The sequence below is a fragment of the Prionailurus viverrinus genome, chromosome B3, assembly GCF_022837055.1.
Source record: "Prionailurus viverrinus isolate Anna chromosome B3, UM_Priviv_1.0, whole genome shotgun sequence".
In the NCBI taxonomy this organism is placed as follows: Eukaryota; Metazoa; Chordata; class Mammalia; order Carnivora; family Felidae; genus Prionailurus; species Prionailurus viverrinus.
In genome coordinates, this window is record NC_062566.1 from 116,151,508 (window position 1) to 116,172,702 (window position 21,195).

Genomic DNA, 21,195 nt, shown 5'->3' on the forward strand with positions numbered 1-21,195 from the left:
TGGAAGATTTCCAGTCCCACGATGGTCCAAACAGACCCGTGTTATCATTATTGGGATTTATTTAGCATTAGAATTCCAAGCTTGGCAACCGTCCTGGTACCAGCAATAGAGGCTGCCGCCTCAAATTTTCCAGAACTGTAGAGCCTTGTGCCATAATGCCAGTCAGGGTCCAGATGTAGCTGGGAAAACACGGATGTTACTTGCTTCATCCAGAGCTGATACACTCCCAGGTGTGGGAAGGACCAAAGGCCTTCTCCTTTTGCAAAGCCTGTGATGCCACAGGAAACAGCCGGTCAGTCCATTCTAGATCATTCTGCAATGAGAAGAGACCTCCGAGCAGGGACAAGTTGTAGCCTCAAAGCTCACGCTCTCAACCAATGTACATACTGCATTTTTCAGCTTGAAACAATTCACAACAAGGCGGTGGGGAAAAGAACTGTGCTGCACAAACTTTATATTCTACAGAAATTCCAAGGAGTTGGAGACGAAAACTTTCACAGACTCAAAGTTTTAAGGCTCCACCAACGTTTCCCTGCAGTAGGTCAAGCTTCCGCAGCCCGTAGATGTAGCTGACGGATGGCACCCTCAAGGTCACACAGCTAGCTGGTGGCAGAGGCAGAACCGGGTCCCCGGTGACTGATTCTAAGCTCTTGGCTCCCTCTGCTACACCACATTGCCAAAGCAGGTGTGGTGAGGGAAGGCCTCCCTGAGGAAGAGGAAGGTGACCGGGGCCTGAAGGGACGGAAGGGGTGTGAGTGGTCTTGAAAGAGGGGCCAGGCTTCCTGATGCCAGTTTAGGCTCCTTTGTGGCTTTCCTAACTGAATCGTTGACTCCCCCATGGTAGGCATGCATTTGTCCCTTCCACTTTCTGCCCCATTTCAGAGCTCCTGGTGTGGGTCCTGCACAAAGGACGGTTGGAGAAGCGGATGAGATTCGGTTCTTCACATCCTCTCTGAGATCTGACCCCTTTGCTTTAAGATATTTGTTGACGAACTTGGTAGCCAACAAACTCAGCCAGTATTTCCTTTCTGCTTCCTTCCTTACTTCCTACGGTTGATACTCTGGAGACTGTGTGCCATGCTCCCTGAGAACTCTCTCTCTGAACACACAGTCTCTGAGAACTGTCCGGCCCCCGGCAGCCATGTTTATAAGACCAATCCCTGACCCGCCATGAGTGGCTGAGGGGTACAGCGGTGGGTTCCTGACTCAAACTGGACCCATGAAAGCCTCTCTCTCAGTTTGGAACTGTGACTTGAGGGGCTCCTCAGTCTCCTCTGATGCTTTACGCCGAGGTGGTGTTTGTCCAGGAACACGGAGCCGTCCATCTGCAGGCACGAAGGAGGCCGGTGCAGGGAAGGAGGGAGATGAAACGTGCTGAGGGAGGGTGGCAAAGAGAAGCCCTGAGACCCCAAGAGAAACCCTGAGAAGCCAACTGCTTCGTGCCTGGGGGTGGGGGCGGGGGTGGGGGGGGGGCGCCCTGCCCAGAGGAGGCCTTCACCTCTCTCTTGGAGGCCCCTCCTCCAGTCACAGGAGGACAGTCTGTTGCCTGGAACCCTTACCGTAGTCTGATGTTATCAAGTTTCTGCAGAAGGAGCCCACTCAGCCAGGTCTCTGACAGAGCCATTAGGGGAAGTCCTTGGTTATGCTTTGTGCTGGAGGAACCACAGTCCGGAAACGGGGCATGTTGTCGAAGGGGAACTTTCTGGCTCTTTCTTGAAGGAGACCCTAGGCCTGCTGGTCACAATTCGACCCAGACTCCAGAAGGAATGGGACTTCAGAGAAGATGTTAATCTCTTTGTTGTCGTGGTGGTGAAGATTTTTAGTCAGCCGTCTTCACGACAGCCGCATGAATGGGAGAGGAGAAGCCCCAGTGGCCACTCTGCCTCGCAGGGAGGGAGGGAGACAGACACGGGGACACAACTGCACAGCCACGAGATGTAGACGTCACGAGAAAGCAGCGCACCGACAAGGGAGGTCCCCAAAGAATATCCCCCCTGGTGGGTCAGAGAAGGTTTCCTAGCCCGGGGTGACAACGGAGCGGAGGCCCCGCAGGGTGAGCGGGGGTCGGCCAGGCCGGAGAGGGAAAGGGACAATCCGGAGGAAACGGCAAGAATAGAAGAGCAGTGTCGAGAAACACGATGGTGGCTTCTGAGAAGTACAAGCGGCTGAAGCAGGTGGAGCGTGAAGTCTCCAGGTTTGGGCCCGAGAGCTTGCCAGAAAGAAGGGTGAGGTGCAGAGCGGCACTCTCCAAACCGTTCTGTGCGTGCCGCCTGTCACATTTTTTTGGAGCGCGCAAGAAATGCGTGTGTGCGTTCATAACGCAGGCGCACAACGTCCGCGTCGACAAAGCAGTATGTGTATAGTTATTTACAAAACAGACACTGGCTCTTACACTAATGTGTTAAATAGGATGGTAGCTTCATTTTCTTATTGTTTTTTGTTTTGGATAAAAACGCACAGGAAACGTCTCCACTGTTCTCCCCACCCCACAGCGCAGGTGGAGAACTGCCCTGCAGACGTGACCAGGATGGCCTGCAGAGTCTGGGGCACAATTTCCTCCTCAGCATCGGCTCAACGTGTAGCTGCGGCTTGAGCTGTCATAGCCACAGCTGACAGTCCCTGTGCTGGGTGATTCAGACCGGGAAACCTCAGGAGCAACAGGCTCTGTTGTCTCAGCTCAGACTTCTAGAGAGCCCCGGGCCTGGTGATTCCCAGTCTGAATTTCTGGATGTGCATATACCTCTGTGATGGCGCTTTCTTCTTTTTCCTTTTCTAGAAAGTTAACTGAAACTTGGACCTCGTGGCTTGAGGGTGGTCAACAGAAAAGTGTAGAATTCACCAAGTCTGTGGTCTTTCTTTGCCTCTGGCCCAAGACAAACGACCCGAGCTTCCTTCTGTCCTTGGGGCTGAGCTCCTCCCTGATGAAATGTGTAGCAAGAGCTTGTAGAGGGCATCTCCCTGAGTTTTGAATAGCAGTCCAATGACACCAATACAACTGACATGGGTGGAATGACCACCATGTACCTCATGCTAAGTTCTTTTTTTTTTTTTTTTTTAATTTTTTTTTCAACGTTTTTATTTATTTTTGGGACAGAGAGAGACAGAGCATGAAAGGGCAAGGGGCAGAGAGAGAGGGAGACACAGAATCGGAAACAGGCTCCAGGCTCTGAGCCATCAGCCCAGAGCCTGACGCGGGGCTCGAACTCACGGACCGCGAGATCGTGACCTGGCCGAAGTCGGACGCTTAACCGACTGCGCCACCCAGGTGCCCCTCATGCTAAGTTCTTTATAGCCATTGAAATCCACCAGCAAACCCATTGAGGGAGGGGGGAGGTGCTGCTCCTAGGATCCCCACTCCATGGACAGGAAATGAGCCTGTCACTTAGGAGTCCGGTCAGTGCAGACCCCAGATACTCAGGATTCCCAACCCCAGACCCCGGCTGCCCACCCCACAGGAGGAAGCTCCAAGGGCCAGATTTTGGATCCCCAGCCTCTGTCGCCATGCCTTTGTAAGCTGCTGTTCTCTTGGGTTCTGCTCACCAAGCCAGGATTAGAACAAGCCAAATGAAAAGAGAGTGGCCTGATGGCATTTACTCAGGACTGTAGGGCATAAAATGGTTACGTAAATGAATATTTTAAATGGTAAAAAAAAAAAAAATTAAAAATTACAGCCTTGTTGAGGTATCGTTGATATACAAAAAAATGCATGCAATTAACGTATACATTTTGATGAGTTTGGATATATGCATACACCCATGATATCATCGTCACAATCAAGATAATAAACATATCTAGCACCTCCAAAGAACTCCTTGTGTCCTTTTACTCTATGTGTGTGTGTGTGTGTGTGTGTGTGTGCACTAAGAACAGTCAACATGAAAAATACCCTCTCAGCAAGTGTTTTTTTTTTCATAAAGATTTTATTTTTAAGTAATCTCTATACCCAATGTGAGGCTTGAACCCACAACCCTGGATCAAGAGTCACATGCTCCACTGACTGAGCCAGTCAAGCGCCCCCTCAACAGGTTTTTAAGTGCACAGCACCGTATTGTTAATTATAGGCACTGTGTGGTACAGCATATCTCTAGAACTTATTCATCCTGTACAACGGTTAACTTTATACCCGCTAAACAGCTAACTCCCCTTTCCCCTCTTCCCACACCCTGACAATCACCATCTCATTGTCTGCTTAAATAAAAAGTTAAGTGTGATAGATCCATTTTTAAATGACGCTGTAGGGCACCTTAGAAACCTGGTCACTGTCTGCTTCCCTGGCAGGGCCTTCCAATGAGGTGGGAGAAGCCATGGGATCGGTTCACCTGTTGGATGAAGATAAAAGGAGAAAGTTTTTCCATGAGATTACTAGAGTTTTATTGTTGTTGCTATTGCTGTTACCTACTATGAAAATGGCTCATGTACGTGGTGCTAAAATTTCAAAGCAGTTATAAAAAAGGTAAAGAAAATGTGAAAGTTTTCTGCGTCTCCAGGCCTGTACCTCTAGACCTACTCTCTAGAGGTAAACGTTTAAAATCCCTTCTGGTGTTTGTGCTTGTGGTGGTTATACCCAGAATTCTACAAGGCATTTGTCCCTCTCTTTTTCAACTTATCTCCTTTAGATGTTATTTAAAGATCCCCCTCCCACTCTGAAAATTGAGGAATTAAACTCAGTTATATTTCACCTCATTTTCTCCCCTCCCAATTGCTACTTGTATTTTTATTTTTAGCCTATTGATAATCGTTATCGCCTTAGGTAACAATTTAATTAAATCTGCATTTCTTGGTCTGTCCTTTTTCACAGTATCTCTTGCGCATGGTATGTAAGTCATTTGCAAGTCATTTCAGTGGGATTTTCCGGTCAGGCACATGTTCTCAATCCATCTTAAGTCAGGGGTCTGATGTAGTTTTTTATTTATTTATTTATTTATTTTTTTAAATTTTTTTTTCAACGTTTATTTATTTCTGGGACAGAGAGAGACAGAGCATGAACGGGGGAGGGGCAGAGAGAGAGGGAGACACAGAATCAGAAACAGGCTCCAGGCTCCAAGCCATCAGCCCAGAGCCTGACGCGGGGCTCGAACTCACGGACGGCAAGATCGTGACCTGGCTGAAGTCGGACGCTTAACCGACTGCGCCACCCAGGCGCCCCTCTGATGTAGTTTTAAAGGTAATCTTTAGATAATAATAAAATTGGAAAACCCGCTCATACATCTGTTTTCTCAGCCCCTCACCCTAACCCTGCCATGTATCTCCATGGACCCAAGGAAGCTACACTGACCAGTAGAAAGAGAGAGGAATAAGAATCCTATATCCTCTTAGATATACTTTGAGAATCTTATATCCTCTTAGATATACTTTGAGGGTGATAGTGGGCACACAGGGGCTGTTATGTACTCTATTCCACCTACTTCCAGAGAAGTAACACAAATCAAATGCCTCCTGAATTAATTCCACCGTTAATTCAGATTCGGTTTATAAGATACTCATGAGAGATTTCTCATTATGTGAATTCCTCTCTGTTTAGAGGAAGGACTTAAAGGGAAGATGAGTCCTTCCTACCCTGAGTGGCACTTAGTAAGAAGCTACATGGGCCTGGCCATTAATCTTGTCACCTAGGTTCCTGAGGATGATTACCTCCACCGTGGGGGAGACTAGATTACAGGAAAGTTGGAAGATCACAGGGAACATGTATGTCTGAACATGGAGACTCTGTGAGTGAGGACAAATCACACTCTGTTCGCTGAGGAACCAGAGTAATGAGAGAGTTTTATGTGACATGCATTGGGAAACTTGGCAGATGGATACCTGAGGCTCACGAAGAGGAGGGTGGCCAATCTTGGGTGACTTCATCTATTTTGTTGAGCTACACAAACCACCCATCTGCCCATATATTGCCATTGTCCCCACAATAGTAACAGTCTTAGAAATGCGTGGAGATGTTCTAAAATCTCAGTCTCTTGTAGGTATGTAATAGTTGAAAGTCACTTTTATTATCATTATAGGATACATGTTTGCTTGAGAAAATTGTGAGGTGGTCATTGTTAGCGTTGTTAACAGATAGTGTATGGTCTCCTGATTCAATACGTATATATATATTTTCTTACGAACAATAGGAACATGCTAAACATAATGTTTTTAAGCCAGCTTTTGATTTTAAATGTTGCAAACATCTTTGTGTGTCACTAATTTTTTCATTAAACACTCTTTTGTAACATTATTTGTCATGGGGGCATAGTGTTCTGTTAGACCATTGTCTCTCTGGACGGTACCCTTTCATGTGCTAAATTGGATTTGTGCTCAGCAGCTACAACATGCCCATTTCCAACTTTTTTTTTTTTTTTTTCAGTCTTCCACAAATACATCAGAGCCTCTGGTCTCCAATGTCCTCTCCTTCCATGATCAGTTTTGCTATGAATCAACTCCTTACTGGACTTTGCTGTCATTTCAATGGGGATCAAGGAAGAAGGGGATATTTGGTGGTTCTCCCAGCCAGAAAGCAGTTCAATCTTAGCGGCCTTGCCTCTTTGTATAGCCTTTTTGTTCAATTATTTAATATTCTATTGAATGTTGCTATGAGGGTTAATTTTCTGTATCAACTTGATTAGGCCATGAGGGGTCCAAATATTTGGTCAAACATTATTCTTACTGTTTTTGTGAGGGTGTTTCTGGATGAGTTTAACATTTACATTGATGGACTTAATAAAGCGAATTGCCCTCCTGTCAAGAGTTTAGCTAAATTACTTCATGGTATTGCTGCTTTGGCATTCATTTTGTTTGGCCAAGCAGGCTGTAGGGGCTTAAAGCCAACACTAGCCTCTCACGCGAGCACATGCCCTAGATAACAGTCCACAGGGTCACAAGCAAACATAAGTTCCTGATGTGATTTCCCCAACAGTGTTTGTCATCAACAGCCCTCCCGCCACCTCCCAGGGTCTTCCCTTTGTGTACTCCTTAGATAAGACCCCCGTGGGTCTTGCCCAAACTCTGCTCTTCTTGGTTTAAATGGACCAATCTGGCTTCCTTCAGGGAACCCTAAAACACTTTACCTACAGACTCTAATAAAGGCATATGCCACAGGCCCTATCACTCTGTCTGCTTACACCCTGTCTTGACCCCCCAATGTGATCCCTTGAGGTGTACTGTGTATTTCCTCCAGGACTTGTGAGTAATAAACTTTTCTATTTCAGTTTCTCTTGTGACCATTTGTTGGACCAGGGCTCACCATTCCACACCCTGAGCTTCAGTTAACAAATGTTAATTTTACAAAGTCCTGACACAGCAGTAAGGTGGTGGGCTTCATCCAATCAGTTGAAGGCCAGAATAAAACAAAAGGGCCAGAATAAAACAAAAAGGACAGTCTCTCAGATATGAGGAGATTCCTTTTATCCACAAGCTAGGACATTGTTTTTTCCTGCCTTCAGACTCAAATTGAACTATCAATCCTTCCTGGGTCTCAAGCTTACTGCCTTTGGACTGGAGTTACACTGTTGGCTCTCCCATTTCTCTGGCTTTCCAACTTGGATTGGATCTATACATGAGCTCTCCTGGGTCTCTAACTTGCTGACTGTCAATCTTGGAACTTGTTGAGTCAATTCCTTATAAAAAATGTATCCCTCTTCCTCCCACTCTCTTTCTCTAAACACACACACACACACACACACACACACACACACACCTCCTATTAGTTCTATTTCTCTGGAGAACCCCCACTATTACATACTACATACCCACAAGAGACATTGGCTTTTTTCTTAAAAAACAAAAGTTTTTCTTAAAACACTATTAAAAAATAAAGGAGAATTTAATACATTACCAGATAAACAAAAATTGAGAAAATTTATTACTAGCAGACTTACCCCACAAGAAATATTAAAGGGAGTCAATCATTCAGGTTGAAATGAAAGAATGCCAAAAAAAAAAAAAAAAAAAAAGCAAAAAAGAATGCCAGACAACAACTTGAATCCATATGAGGAAATAAAGAGAACTGGCAATGATAACTCTAGAGGTAAAAAGACAATATAAATGTGTATTTTGTTTATAACACTTTCATCTCTAATCTTATTTAAAAAAATTGCTGCATAAAGCAATAATTGTAAATCTGTGTTGATAGGCATATAATGTATAAAGCAGTAATTTGTATGACAATATTAGCACAAAGTAGGGAGGAATGGAGTTTATAGGAAAATTTTTATTTGTATATTATTGCAGTTAAGTTTGTAGTAACCCAGGGGCACCTGAGTGGCTCAGTTGGTTGAACATCTGACTCTTGGTTTTGGCTCAGGTCATGATCTCATGGTTTTTTGGGTTTGAGCCCCACATCGGGCTCTGTGCTGGCTATGCAGAGCCTGCTTGGGATTCTCTCTCTCTCTCCGCCCCTCCCCTGCTCACACTGTCTCTGTCTCTCTCAAAAATAAATAAATAAAACTTAAAAAAAAAGTTTGTATTAACCCAAACTAGGTTGCTATAAAATGTTAACTGTAATCTTTAGGGCAGCCACTAAGAAAATAACTCAAAAGGCGTTATACAAAGAAAATAAGGAAATTAAAATTGCATACTAGGAAATATCTATTTAACACAAAAGCAGGAAGTAATGAAGAAATAGAGACACACACAAAAAAAGACATCAGGCATGTAGAAAACAAGTAGCAAAATGGCAGACATAAATCCTACCTTATTGGAAATTACATTAAATTTGAATGTGCTAAACATTCCAGTCAAAAGGTAGTGACTGGCAACATGGATTTAAAAAATATAGAATCAACCACATACTTCTCTAAGAAACACACTAGATTCAAAGACAAAAATAAGGTGAATACAATAGGATCAGAAAACATATACTATGAAAATAGTAGCTAAAAGAAAGATGGATGGCTACAGTAATATCAGACAAAATAGACTTGAGGAAAACTATCACTACTGCGGCTAAGGACATTTTATGATAACAAAAGAGTCAATCCATCAAGAAGACATCATTATAAACATTTATGCATTAACAACAAAGCCTTAAAATACAGGAAGCAAAAACTGACAAAATTGAAGGGAGAAATAGTTCAAAAATAATAGCTGAAGACTCCAGTACTATACTTTCATTAATAGATAGAACAATGAGACATAAGATTAAGGGAAAAAATAGAAAACCTGAACACCCTAAACTAACTAAACCAGACATCACTAGAACATTCCACCCGACAAAATTTTGCAGAATACACATTCTTCTTAGGTGCATGATGGAACATTTTCCAGAATAGACCATTTTTTGAGCCACAAAGAAAGTCTCAGTAAAGTTGTAAAGATAGAAATCATACAAAGTGCGTTCTCCAACCACAATGAAATGAAATTAGAAATCAGTAACAGAAAAAATAATTTTGGAAATTCACAAATATGTGGATACTAAATAACATACTCCTTAATTATCAATGTATTGAAGAAGAAATCACAAGGGAAATTAGAAAATACTTTCAGGTGAATGAAAACAAAAACATAACAACCCCAAACTTATAAGGTGCAGCTAAAGCCATACCTAGAGGGAAATTTATAGCTGTACATGCCTATATTAGAAAAGAAGAAAGATCTCAAATCAATAGCCTAAACCTCCATCTTAAGAAACTAGAAAAAGAAGAGCAAACTTACCTGAAGGAGGCAGAAGGAAAGGAATAAAAATGATTAGAGCAGACCTAAATGAAATAGAGAATAGAAAAAAAAAATAGAAAAAGTCAATGAAACTGAAAGTTGGTCCTTTGAAAAGATCAACATAGTTGAAAAGCCTTTAGCTAGTCTGAGAAAAAGAGAAAGAGAGAGAGAAAGAAGACTCAAATTACTAAAATCAGAAATGAGAGAGGGACATACTTTTGCTCTTATAGAAATAAAAAGGATTAGGATTATAAAAGAATACTATGAACAATTGTATGCAAACAAATTGGATAACCTAGATAAAATGGAAACATTCCTAGAAGTACAAACTTCTGAGACTTAGTCAAGAAGAAAGTGAAAATCTAAATAGACTGAAAACAAATGAAGAGACTGAATTACTAGTCAAGAACTTGTCACAAAGGAAAGCCTAGGACCAAATGGTTTCACTGGTGAATTCTACCAAATGTTTAAAGAATAATTAACACCACCAATCTTTCTCAAATTCTTGCAGAAAATTAGAAGAGAGGATACTTCTCAACTCATTCTATGAGGTTAATATTACCCTGATACCTAAGCTAGAGAAATAAATCATAGGAAAAGAAAACTAAAGACCACTATCCATATGAATACAGATGCAAAAATCCTCAACAAAATGCTAGCAAATTGGGTCCAACAGCATATAAAAAGGATTGTACACCACGAGTAGTGGGAATTTATCTCAGGAATGCAAAATTGGTTCAACGTATAAAAATTAATCAATGTAATACACCACATTAATAGCATAAAGAATGAGGGTGCCTGGGTGGCTCAGTCGGTTAAGCATCTGACTTCAGCTCAGGTCATGGTCTCGCAGTTTGTGGGTGTGAGCCCAACTGCGGGCTCTGTGCTGACAGCTCAGAGCCTGGAGCCTGCTCCGGATTCTGTGTTTCCCTCTCTGTCTGTCCTTCCCCCACTTGCCCTCTGTCTCTTTCTCAAAAATAATAAGTAAACATTAAATTTTTTTTAATATTAGGATAAAGAACAAAACCCACATGATCATCTCAATAGGTGGAGAAAAACATTTGATAAACCTAGCAGCTTTTCATGATAACCTCAACAAACCTGAAGTAAAAGAACTTCCCCAACATAATAAAGAATGTCGATGAAAAACCCACAGCTAACATTATGCTTAATAGTGAAAGCCTGACCAGAAGTTTTCCCACTAAGATCAAGAACCAAAAAAAAAAAAAAAAAGGATATCCACTCTCAGAACTTCTATTCAACATTGTCCTGGAATTTTTAACCAGAGAAGTTAGGCAAGAATAGGAAATACAAACATCCAGATTAGAAAGAAAAAAAGTAAAAGTCTCTCTACAGATGACATGATCTTATATAGAGAAAATCCTAAGGAATAAGGAAAACACACACAATTGTTAGAGCTAATACAGAAGTTCAACAAGATTGTAGAACATAAGATCAATATACAAAAATAAATTCTATTGCTATATACTAGCAATGAGTGGTCCAGAAATAAAATGGAGAAAACAATTCTATTTATAGAAGCATCAAAAAAATAAAATACTTTTTTTTTTTTAACATTTATTTATTTTTGAGACAGAGAGAGACAGAGCATGAACGGGGGAGGGTCAGAGAGAGGGAGACACAGAATCTGAAACAGGCTCCAGGCTCTGAGCTGTCAGCACAGAGCCCGACGCGGGGCTCGAACCCACGGACCGTGAGATCATGACCTGAGCCGAAGTCGGCCGCTTAACCGACTGAGCCACCCAGGCGCCCCTAAAATACTTTTTCTAAATGCTTATTTATTTTTGAGAGGGAGAGAGGAGACAGAGGATGGGTGGGAGAGGGGCAGAGAGAGAGGAAAACACAGATTCGGAGGCAGGCTCCAGGCTCTGAGCTGTCAGCACAGAGCCCGACACGGGGCTCAAACCCACAAACTGTGAAATCATGACCTGAGCCAAAGTTGGGTGCTCAGCTGACTGAGCCACCCAGGCACCCCAAGAATAAAATACTTTAATTTAATTAAATTTAATCAAAAAAGTATAAACCTTATACATTAAAAACTATAAAATATCACTGAAAGAAATCAAAGAAGACCCAGAAAAGTGAAAAGACATCCCATGTTCATGGATTGGAAGATTTAATATTGTTAAGAGGGCAATGCCTTCCAAATTGATCTGCAGATTTGATGCAATCCATATCATTTTCCAGCTGCATTTTTTACAGAAATTGACAAGCTTGTACTAAAATTTATATGGTATTACCAGAGTTCTAGAAGAGCCTAAAAACTCTTGAAAAAAAGGGTGCCTTGGTGGCTCAGTCATTAAACATCTGACTTCAGCTCAGGTCATGATCTCACGGTTTGTGACTGTGAGTCCCACACTGGGTGAGCTTGAGCCCCACTTCGGGTGAGCACGAGCCCCACATCGCTTGAGCATGACCCTCGCTTTGGGTAAAAACACAAGCCCCACTTTGGGTGAGCTCTCCTCTCTCTCTCTCTCTCTCTCTCTCTCTCTCCTTTTGCCCCTCCTAGGATTCTCTCTCTCTGTCCCTCTCTCACTTATGCCTCCTTTCTCTCTCAAAAAAAAAAAAAAAAAAAAAATCTTGAAAAAAAATAATAAAATTGGAGACTCATACTTCTCAGTTTCAAAACTTAATACAAGACAGGGTGGTACTGGCATAAAGATAGACACATAAATCAACAGAAGAAATTTTAGAGTCCAGAAACAAACCCACGTTTACAGTTAATTGATTTTTGGCAAATGTGCCAAAACCATTCAATGAAGTAAGAGAAGTCTTTTCAAAAAATAGCCTTAGAGTAATTGGATATTCACATGCAAAAGAATGTTTGGATCTCTATCACATAACATACAAAAATTAACTCAAGATGGATCAAAAACCTAAATATAAGATTTAAAACTACAAAACTCTTAGAAGAAAATGTAGAAGCAAATCTTTGTGACTTTGGTTTTGGCAATTATTTCTTAGATACAACACCAAAGGTGAAAGCAACCAAGGGAAAAAATACATAACTTAGACTTCATTCTAATTAAAAGTGTTTGTGTTTAAAAGAACAATATAAAGAAAGTGAAAGAGATTTCAACAAAAATGTAAGTCATCAAGCTCAGGTTTAAATAATTTCAGCAAGAGCACAGCAGTAGTTATAATTAAACTTGGAAGAAGAGTCCAATTCATCTCCCCACAGATTTGTGATTAAAACCACTCATTCCAAATTATCCCAAAATCTTGCCCCAGCTATGATAAAATGATTATACCATGCTCAACAATCCCAAAAACCTCACTAAAAAGCCAGTCTAGATTACAGTACATCAATCAGGTAAAATACCCTATACCTCAAATTTGTAATGGAATATAGCATAAATTAAAAAAAAAAAAAGTGAAAGGCAACCCATAGAAAATATTTATAAATAATATATATAATAAAGATCTAGTATCTGGGGCACCTGGGTGGCTCAGTTGGTTAAGCGTCCAACTTTGGCTCAGATCATGATCTCGAGGTTCATGAGTTCGAGAGTGACATGGGACCCAGCAATGCCATTCCCAGTTGTATGCCCAAGAGAATCGAAAATATTTGTCCAGGCCAAAACGTGTGCACAAACATTTGGAGCGGCATTATGCATAATAGCCAAAATGTAGAAACAGCCCGTATGTCCATCAACTGGTAAGTGGACAAACAAAATGTAGTATGTCTATACAATCAAATATTGCTGTGTTATCAAAAGGAAAGAAGTTCTGACATGTGCTACGACATAGAAAACGTTATGTCAAGTGAAAGGAGCCAGTCACAAAAGGCCACATATCGCGCAATTCCATTGATGTGAAATGTTCAGGGGCTGGGAGGAGAAGAGAATAGAGAGTACAGAGTTTCTTTTGGGAGCAATAAAAATGTTCTGAAATTAGACAGTGGTGGTAGTTGCACAGCTCTGTCAATGACTAAAACCCACTCTATTGTGCATTTTAAGAACGTAAATTTCTTGGTATGTGAATTATATCTCAATTAAAAAATATGCTAAGAAGTATGAGCAAGTAGAGGGTTGCATCCTGGGAATGCAAACTTGGTTTAACATTCAAGAATCAATCGATGTCATTCATCTATTATGGAATAAAGGGGGACTGGAATAAAGGGGGCAACCATGAAATTGTATCCATAAATTTAGAAAAGGTATCTGACAAAATTGAAAACACATTCAAGATGAAGGCTATCGGCAATCTAGAAATAGAAGGGAATTTCCTCAACCTGATAAACCAGAACCTATAAAAATAAACCTATAGAAAGCTTACAGTAGGGGCGCCTGGGTGGCTCAGTCAGTTGGGCGTCCAACTCAGCTCAGGTCATGATCTCACTGTCCATGAGTTCGAGCCCCACGTCGGGCTCTGTGCTGACAGCTCAGAGCCTGGAGTCTGCTTCCGATTCTGTGTCTCCCTCTCTCTGGCCCTCTCCCACTCACACTCTGTCTCACTCTCTCTCTCAAAAATAAATAAACATTAAAAAAAAAAAAGCTTACAGTAGAATTAACGATAGAAGACTGAATGCTTGTCCCTTAAGATCAGAAACAAGGCAAGGATGTTTACTCTCAATGCCTTTATTCCACATTGCACTGTACAAAAAGAGAAATGCAATAAAGCAGGGGAAAAAAGTCAAAGGTGTTGGAAGGGAAAGAGTAAAACCATCTTCATTCCCAGACAATGTAATCATCTGAGAAAATACTGAGGAATCTACGTAAAAGCTACTGGAACGAATAAATGACTACAGGAAGGGTACAGGCATTTTCTTCTAGGTATCCATCCAAGAGAAATGAAAGCATATGGCCCCCCAAATTTTTATACATGAGAACGCATGGCCATTTTATAATAATCAAAATCTGAAGGCCGCTCAAATGTCCAACGATAAGTGAGTAGAAAACAGGTTGCCCTTTGCTGGACCCGGGGGGAGAGGAAGCCAATGGAAATAAAAGGCAAGCGATGCTCACCTGGCCTGGAGATGTCCAGCTGAGGAACAGAGGACACTTGATTGGGAGGTAGAGACCAGGGTTGTCCAGTGGGAGAGGGGTGGGTCTGACAGGGGTGTGAGGCCCGGGAAGCAGGAGCAGAGAAAGCCCTCAGAAGAAAAAGGAAAGTCTGGTGCAATAACCATGAGGAGGGTGGCGCTGGGAAAAAAATGTGTCGAGAGGATTTTCAGAAAGTCGGTATGGGATGTGATTCCCTCTTCTCAAGGTGTCTTTTGGATGAGACACGGTACTGGGATAGCCCAGGTTTATCTGGGCAAACTGAAAAGAATGGCGGTAATGGCTGAAGGCACTGTATGCTTACGAGGCACAGGTGCTGAGCACTTCAAATACGTCCAATACCATGAGGTGGACACCGTTAGCCCCGCTGCAGAGAAGAGGAAATTGGGGCACAAAGTTTTAAGGGCTCTGCCCAAGATCACGTTACTAAGTGGCAGAGCCAGAACATTCGATTTCATATTCAACCCTAAAGCTAATAAGCCATTTCCCTTTTTCTCACCTCCTTCCCTGACCACAGCTCTCTCCACATCCTCTCAGGGGTTGGGTGGGTGAGGGAGACGTGCCCGGAAGTGATTTGGTTCAGGCCTCACATTCCCAGTGAGGTCATATATCCAGTCAGAGACTCTCGGCCAGGCGTGAGAGAAGGGAGGATTCCTTCCCACCCCCAGCGAGCCGCGAATTAGTAACTGCATAAATCCCATAACCACCTGGTTCTAACCCAAGTACATTGCTTTTTAAATATACCGTAATTTTTATTACCTCATTTTGACAGATCTTTGCTTTTCATCTGGTGGAAAACTGAAAAATGGAGTAGGCTCTCTCAACCTTTGAGAGGGGTTTCTCCCTCCCGTCTGACGGAAGCAGGGAAGAGAGGAATGTGCCAGAAGCAACCAGAGGCCGTGCTGTCAGCATGGCCGCGCACAGGCTAAAGTAAATCGAAAACCTGGGGGACTCACAGTTGCACGGAGCAAAGCGCCACGAGGTTTCCTGAGCTTTGAGGGGATTTGTGAAGAAGCTACGAGGTCCAGATTGACCAGGAGAACCATTGCTTTTGGGTGTTTGGTCTTCACATTGGTGGTTTTCATCTGGGGCAAAGTCCTCCCCAGAGGACATCTGGCCAGGTCTGGAAACATTTGTGATTTTCACAGGTGTGGGGGGTTTACTGGCATCTACTGGGTAGAGACCAGTGATGCTCTCAAGCACCCCACGATACACAGGACAGCCCCCCACAACAAGGGATCATCTGCCCGAAGTGCCGAAGTTGAGAAACCCTGCTTCAACCCTTAGGGGTCACTGGGAGCAGGGGGGCCACACCCTCCTGAAGCTTCTAGGAGTTCTTATCTGGGCTTGAAGCTGGAGAGGTTTGGACTGCAGGCCATGCCCCCGGGGAATTTCCCTGCCTTCACCTGGCCACCCCCTCTGGGCTCTTTGTTGGAGAGCTCTGCCCTCAGGTAAATGTTTTCCCTACATGTTTGGGAAACTTCAAGAAAAATCCCCTTTTGCCCTCTTGCGAGCAGTAAAGATGTATTGCACAGTGCCAAAAAAACAAAAAAACAAAAAAAACAAAATTAAGACAGCTAGGGGATTTTTATTATTTAAGTCAAATAAATAAAAGTGGCAGTCAACCCTTCAGATTTCAAAGGTGACACATCCACCAATTGGCCCTCACAATGGCATCAGATGGAACTGGGGGCGGGAAGAGTGGGTTTAGTATTAATGAATTCATGGTCTAGACCGGTGAGATAACCTGGGAGCTGTGTCCTGGGGGGGGGGGGGGGCAGCCTGAGGGGTGGGCAGCGGCTGACTGACGGTAAAGGCCGCCCACTCCTCCCCCTTGGGGAGCCTGGGGACCTTTGTTTGCACTCTCAGGAGATTCTTTTCTTTCTTCTCCTAGGGTCTAGTCTTTACTAACTAGAGAATGTAAGACTGAACACCCTCACAGAGCGAACTGCCTCTCAGTGGAAAAGGCACAGGGACAAAATGCAGCCAGGGCCCCACGGCCAAGTACACTGAGAGGCCGCCAGGACAGGGGAGGGCTGCTAACACTTCCTGACCGGGAGTCTCCCTCAGGGCCCCCCCACGTCTTGCACTGCACGCTTTGGTGGACCGGACTCTGGGAGGTGGCTTAGACAGGTTAAGTACCAGCTCAAGGCAGATGATGAGAACAGATTTGGAACCGGTTAACTTCAGGGCGCTGGAATCCGGGTTGGTGTCTGCGTGTTCCGGGGCAGCTGAGAGAGTGAACAGAGAGGAGGGAGCCAGCGGCGTCTCCTCCTCCTGGGTCTGGAAGCCTACCCGGATTCCTGGAGAAATGCGCTCCCAGATTTCCCCGACTCAAAAAGCTGCCTGAGAACGACGTTGGGGAGCTTTTTAAAAATACCCATGCTCAGACCAGTTAGATCAGAATATCTGAGGGTAGGTCCCAAGCGAGTGTTTCCTTCCTTCTTTTTGGCCTTGGGAGATTTTGCACCCCCTTCCAGGGAGGGAAGCCTGATTTCTGAAATGACTCTCCTGATGGAAAAGTACCTAGTTCTACAGGCAGCCCCCCACCCCACAGGGGGAGGCACACCGCAGACACTCAGGAGGTTTCTGCACTGCCTGGGTCCTCCGTTTCAACCCATTTCCTTCGTGATTTGGTCACAGCATGCCCGCTCTGGTAAAACACGGGCCAATTAGGTCTCAACGTCTTGGAAATGAGCTGAGTCAGCAGGTATTGGACTGAAGTTGAATTGACCCTTGAATAACTTTGGGGGTTAGGGGTGCTGTCTTCCTGCCCAGTCAAAAATCCACATGTAACTTCTGACTCCCCCGAAACTTAACCACTAATAGCATGCTGTTGACCAGAAGCCTTAGAGATAAACAGCCTATTAACACCCATTTTGATATGCTACTGATATCATATGCTGTATTCTTGGAATAAAGTAAGCTAGAGAAAAGAAAGTGTTATTTAAAAGATCATGAGAAAGGGGCGCCTGGGTGGTTCAGTCAGTTAGGCCTTTGATTTCAGCTCAGGTCATGATCTCGTGGGCTGGTGAGTTCGAGCCCCACGTCAGGCTCTGTGCTGACAGCTCAGAGCCTGGAGCCTGCTTCAGATTCTGTGTCTCCCTCTCTCTCTGACCCTCCCCCGTTCATGCTCTGTCTCTCTCTGTCTCAAAAATAAATAAACATTAAAAAAAAAAAAACCTTTAAAAAAAAAAAAGAAACACTGACATAGAGATTGGCAAATAGCCGCTGCCCTGAATTCTTAGAGTTCTCCCTCCCCCCACTTCCCCTTTCCCCTCCTCCTTCAGGACCACCCTCTTTCCCACCTCTCGTGATCCAGCCCCTCAAAGGTTATATTTGCTGCTGGGATCTGTTCTGATCGGCGGATGCCCACGCTGTCCAGGTTGTCACTTATGTTATCCTTGGTTAGAAATCATTTGAACGTACTCCTGAAAGCAGCCTGCTCCAAGGCTCTCGGCGCGTCATGTTGAGTTAGACCAACGCAAGTTTGTTTAACTTCACAAAGACTCATATTGGGGCAGCGTCCTAAGAACTTTACTGATTTGAATTTATTCCGTTCCTTGTAACAACCCTAGGAGATCGGTAATGTTATATTCTCCCATTTTATAGATATGGAAATCGAGGCCCAGACAAGTTAAGTAACTTGACCTCAAGGTCACCAGCTGCTAAGTGGAGAAGCTTGTAGGCCAGCCTGGCCCCAGTCTGCTGCTCTCAACCTCGAGAAAAGACAGTCATGAGCTAATGAGGTGGGGTTTTTTTCCTTTGCCAAACTTAGATTCACAAAGTAGATTCCAGCATTTCCTCCTCTCTTCCATTCCCTTCCACCAACTTTGGTTGGAAGGGGAGAGGGGGAGGGGGAGGGGCCTTCCTAAAGTCATAAAGTGAATTGGAGGCAGGGCTAGGAGCCAAACACCCCCGTGACTCCCGCCTGGTCTCACAGCGGGCTGCTTGCATCCAGCTAAATGTCCCCTCAAGTATCCGTGTGTGGGCTGGACTTAGGGTCTCACCTCCACCAAATATAACAAAGCAGAAGCTTTGGGAGACAGGGTCATAAAAGGCACTGCCACGCCCTCCTCCTCCTCTCTCTCCCCTTCTCTCTCTCTCTCTCTCTCTCTCTCTCTCTCTCTCTCTCTCTGTCTCTCTCAGATTGATCGTGCTAGGGAAGTCAGCTGCCATGTGTGACCTTAAAAAAGTTACTTAACTTCTCTGTGCCTCAGGATTTAATATCCATAAAATGGGAGGAAATATTGAGAATTAAATGAGTCCATTTGTGTGTCTGGGCACATAGTAAGTGAATATAGCAAGGGTGGCAGAGCACAGTTGTCCGAACTGTTCACTGTTAAAGAGCCCCAGCATTGCAAGTCAAATAGGGGCTCACCAGTCCATGTCCTTTGGCCTGAAATTGCCTACCAAGAGGTGGCACTGTTTTCTAAATTGTACCACGCGTGAGCCACCAACTGTCCTGATATGTGTTAGCTGTCAACATAAGGGATTTAACTGTCTCGCAAATCCTACCTTAGCATCGTCCGGAGGCTTTGGGCTGATATTAACTGAGAGGACACTGGCTGTGGTACAGCTGTTACTTGGTGGCTTTGTAGAGTTGTCCAGAATAATCTCAGGGGGGTGCTTGTATCCCAAGCCTTGCCATGATCTTTCAGATACTGTGTAATAAAACATAAAAATTAAATGTAAAAATATTAACAATATAAAAAGCTTAAAATCATGCATGCGACACTGTATTGCTTCAGGTGTATGTATAGATATGTTTCAAGTATAGAGAAATGTCTGGGAATATTAAGACCATATTCTGAAAAATGGTTAGCTGGGTGGAGAGGGAATGAGGTTAGGAAGGGATATACAGGGGACTTCAGCTCTATTCAGAACTTATTTCTTAAGCTTAATGGTGGATACACAAGTGTCTATTCTTTGATCTTAAATATGTAAAAATAATTTATAAATCAATACTATTGAAGAGACTGCCTTTCTACATAAGAACTAATTTTCTATTTTTTCCTTGTATATAGTCTCCGTTAAATATTAACTCAGTATATTGGAGCGCCTGGGTGGCTCAGTTCTTTGAGCGTCCGACTTCTGCTCAGGTCATGATCTCGAGGTCAGGGAGTTCGAGCCCCGCGTCAGGCTCTGTGCTGACAGCTCGGAGCCCAGAGCCTGCTTGGGATTCTGTCCCCCTCTCTCTCTGCCCCTCCCCTGCTCACACTCTGTTCCCTCTGTCTCTTAAACATGAATAAACATTAAAAAAATGTTTTTTAAATAAACATTAACTCAGTGTATTGATTTGGAACCACAGAGTCAAGCAATCATTCATTCAGCAGGTATTTACTGTTGAACGATAGAATGTTCGAAGAGCAAAGAACTTCATCTGAACATTGTGTGGTTCACTACTCCCCCTTCTTTCTACGAGGGCGGGGCCTCTGTGTTATTCCTATTTATGATCCTGCTACATACTAGGTATTTACAAACGTTAAACAGAATGAAACATGAATATGACGATTTTTATCCTTAGAGAGCTTTCTGTACACAAGGGTGAGAAAAGATCTAGGACAATGCAGGTCGTGATAAGTGCCCCAAGTACGAGCAAAGTTCTAAGGGGATTTGTTCATACATTACTTGACGACTATTGATCAGGCACCTACTATCACTGGGCGTGTGATTATAAACAAGAGAGACACAGTCACTGGTTTTTACATGGCTCCCTTCCTATCACCCTCATCACTGCTTCACTGGTCTATGTATGCCACCGACACCTTTTACTTGGATTGTTGCAATAATAACAATAATGAATAATAATAATAGTAATGATAATCCAATACCGGGATCCTGACTGGTCTCCCTCCTTCCGCTTTGCTCCCCGACAGTAAACTCTCAACTGCATCCAGAAAGATCTCGTTCGGTGTGTTAGAGGAGGAACAAAGATCTCCACCCATGTTAGGGCTCATCACGCCTCTGCTTTGAAACCTCCAATGGTTCCTCACCTGTGGGAGATTGCAGAAATGGCCACAATTCTTTAAATCCCTCTCGATGAGAGGTGAAGGCTGTTTCTCAACCCGCCGAGTTGGGCCGGCCTTGTGACTTTCTTTGTCCAGTAGAATGTGGCGGAAGGAAGGCCGTGCCCAGGACTCAGGAGGTTTGAACGCCTCTGCGCTTACTCTTGGAATCCTGCAACAGCTCGATGAACAAGCCTGCTGGGGCCATGAGAGATCATGTGGAGCAGAGCCAACCCAGGCAAGGCCATCGGATTAGCAGCCAGCCCACCAGCTATCTGAGGACACCGACAGAGCCCAGCTAAGATCAGCCTCGCCCCGCCTCTACCAGAAGAGCCTTCCAGAGGACCCAGAGACTCATGAGCTAAATAGATGGTTGTTGTTTTAAGCCATTGGATTTTTCTGTGGCTTGCTGGGTAGCAAAAGCAAACCGACCCGCCATCTGGTTCAGAGAAAAAGTCAAAGTATTAACTGTGTCTCCGGTACTTAGAACATTGCCTGGTACATGGTAGGTGCTCAATAAACATTTGTTGAATTAA

The 21,195-nt window shown here is 43.7% G+C and overlaps 1 long non-coding RNA gene across 1 annotated transcript; it reads right to left on the reverse strand.

Moving 5' to 3' along the window:
- Positions 1-4,118: 4,118 nt before the first annotated feature.
- LOC125168596 (uncharacterized) lies at positions 4,119-20,744 on the reverse strand. The gene is made up of 3 exons (XR_007153213.1): positions 20,648-20,744; positions 19,170-19,315; positions 4,119-4,319 (listed from the first exon to the last, which is right to left on the reverse strand). It is a non-coding gene; the product is annotated as an uncharacterized LOC125168596 (long non-coding RNA).
- Between the last annotated feature and the right edge of the window lie 451 nt (positions 20,745-21,195).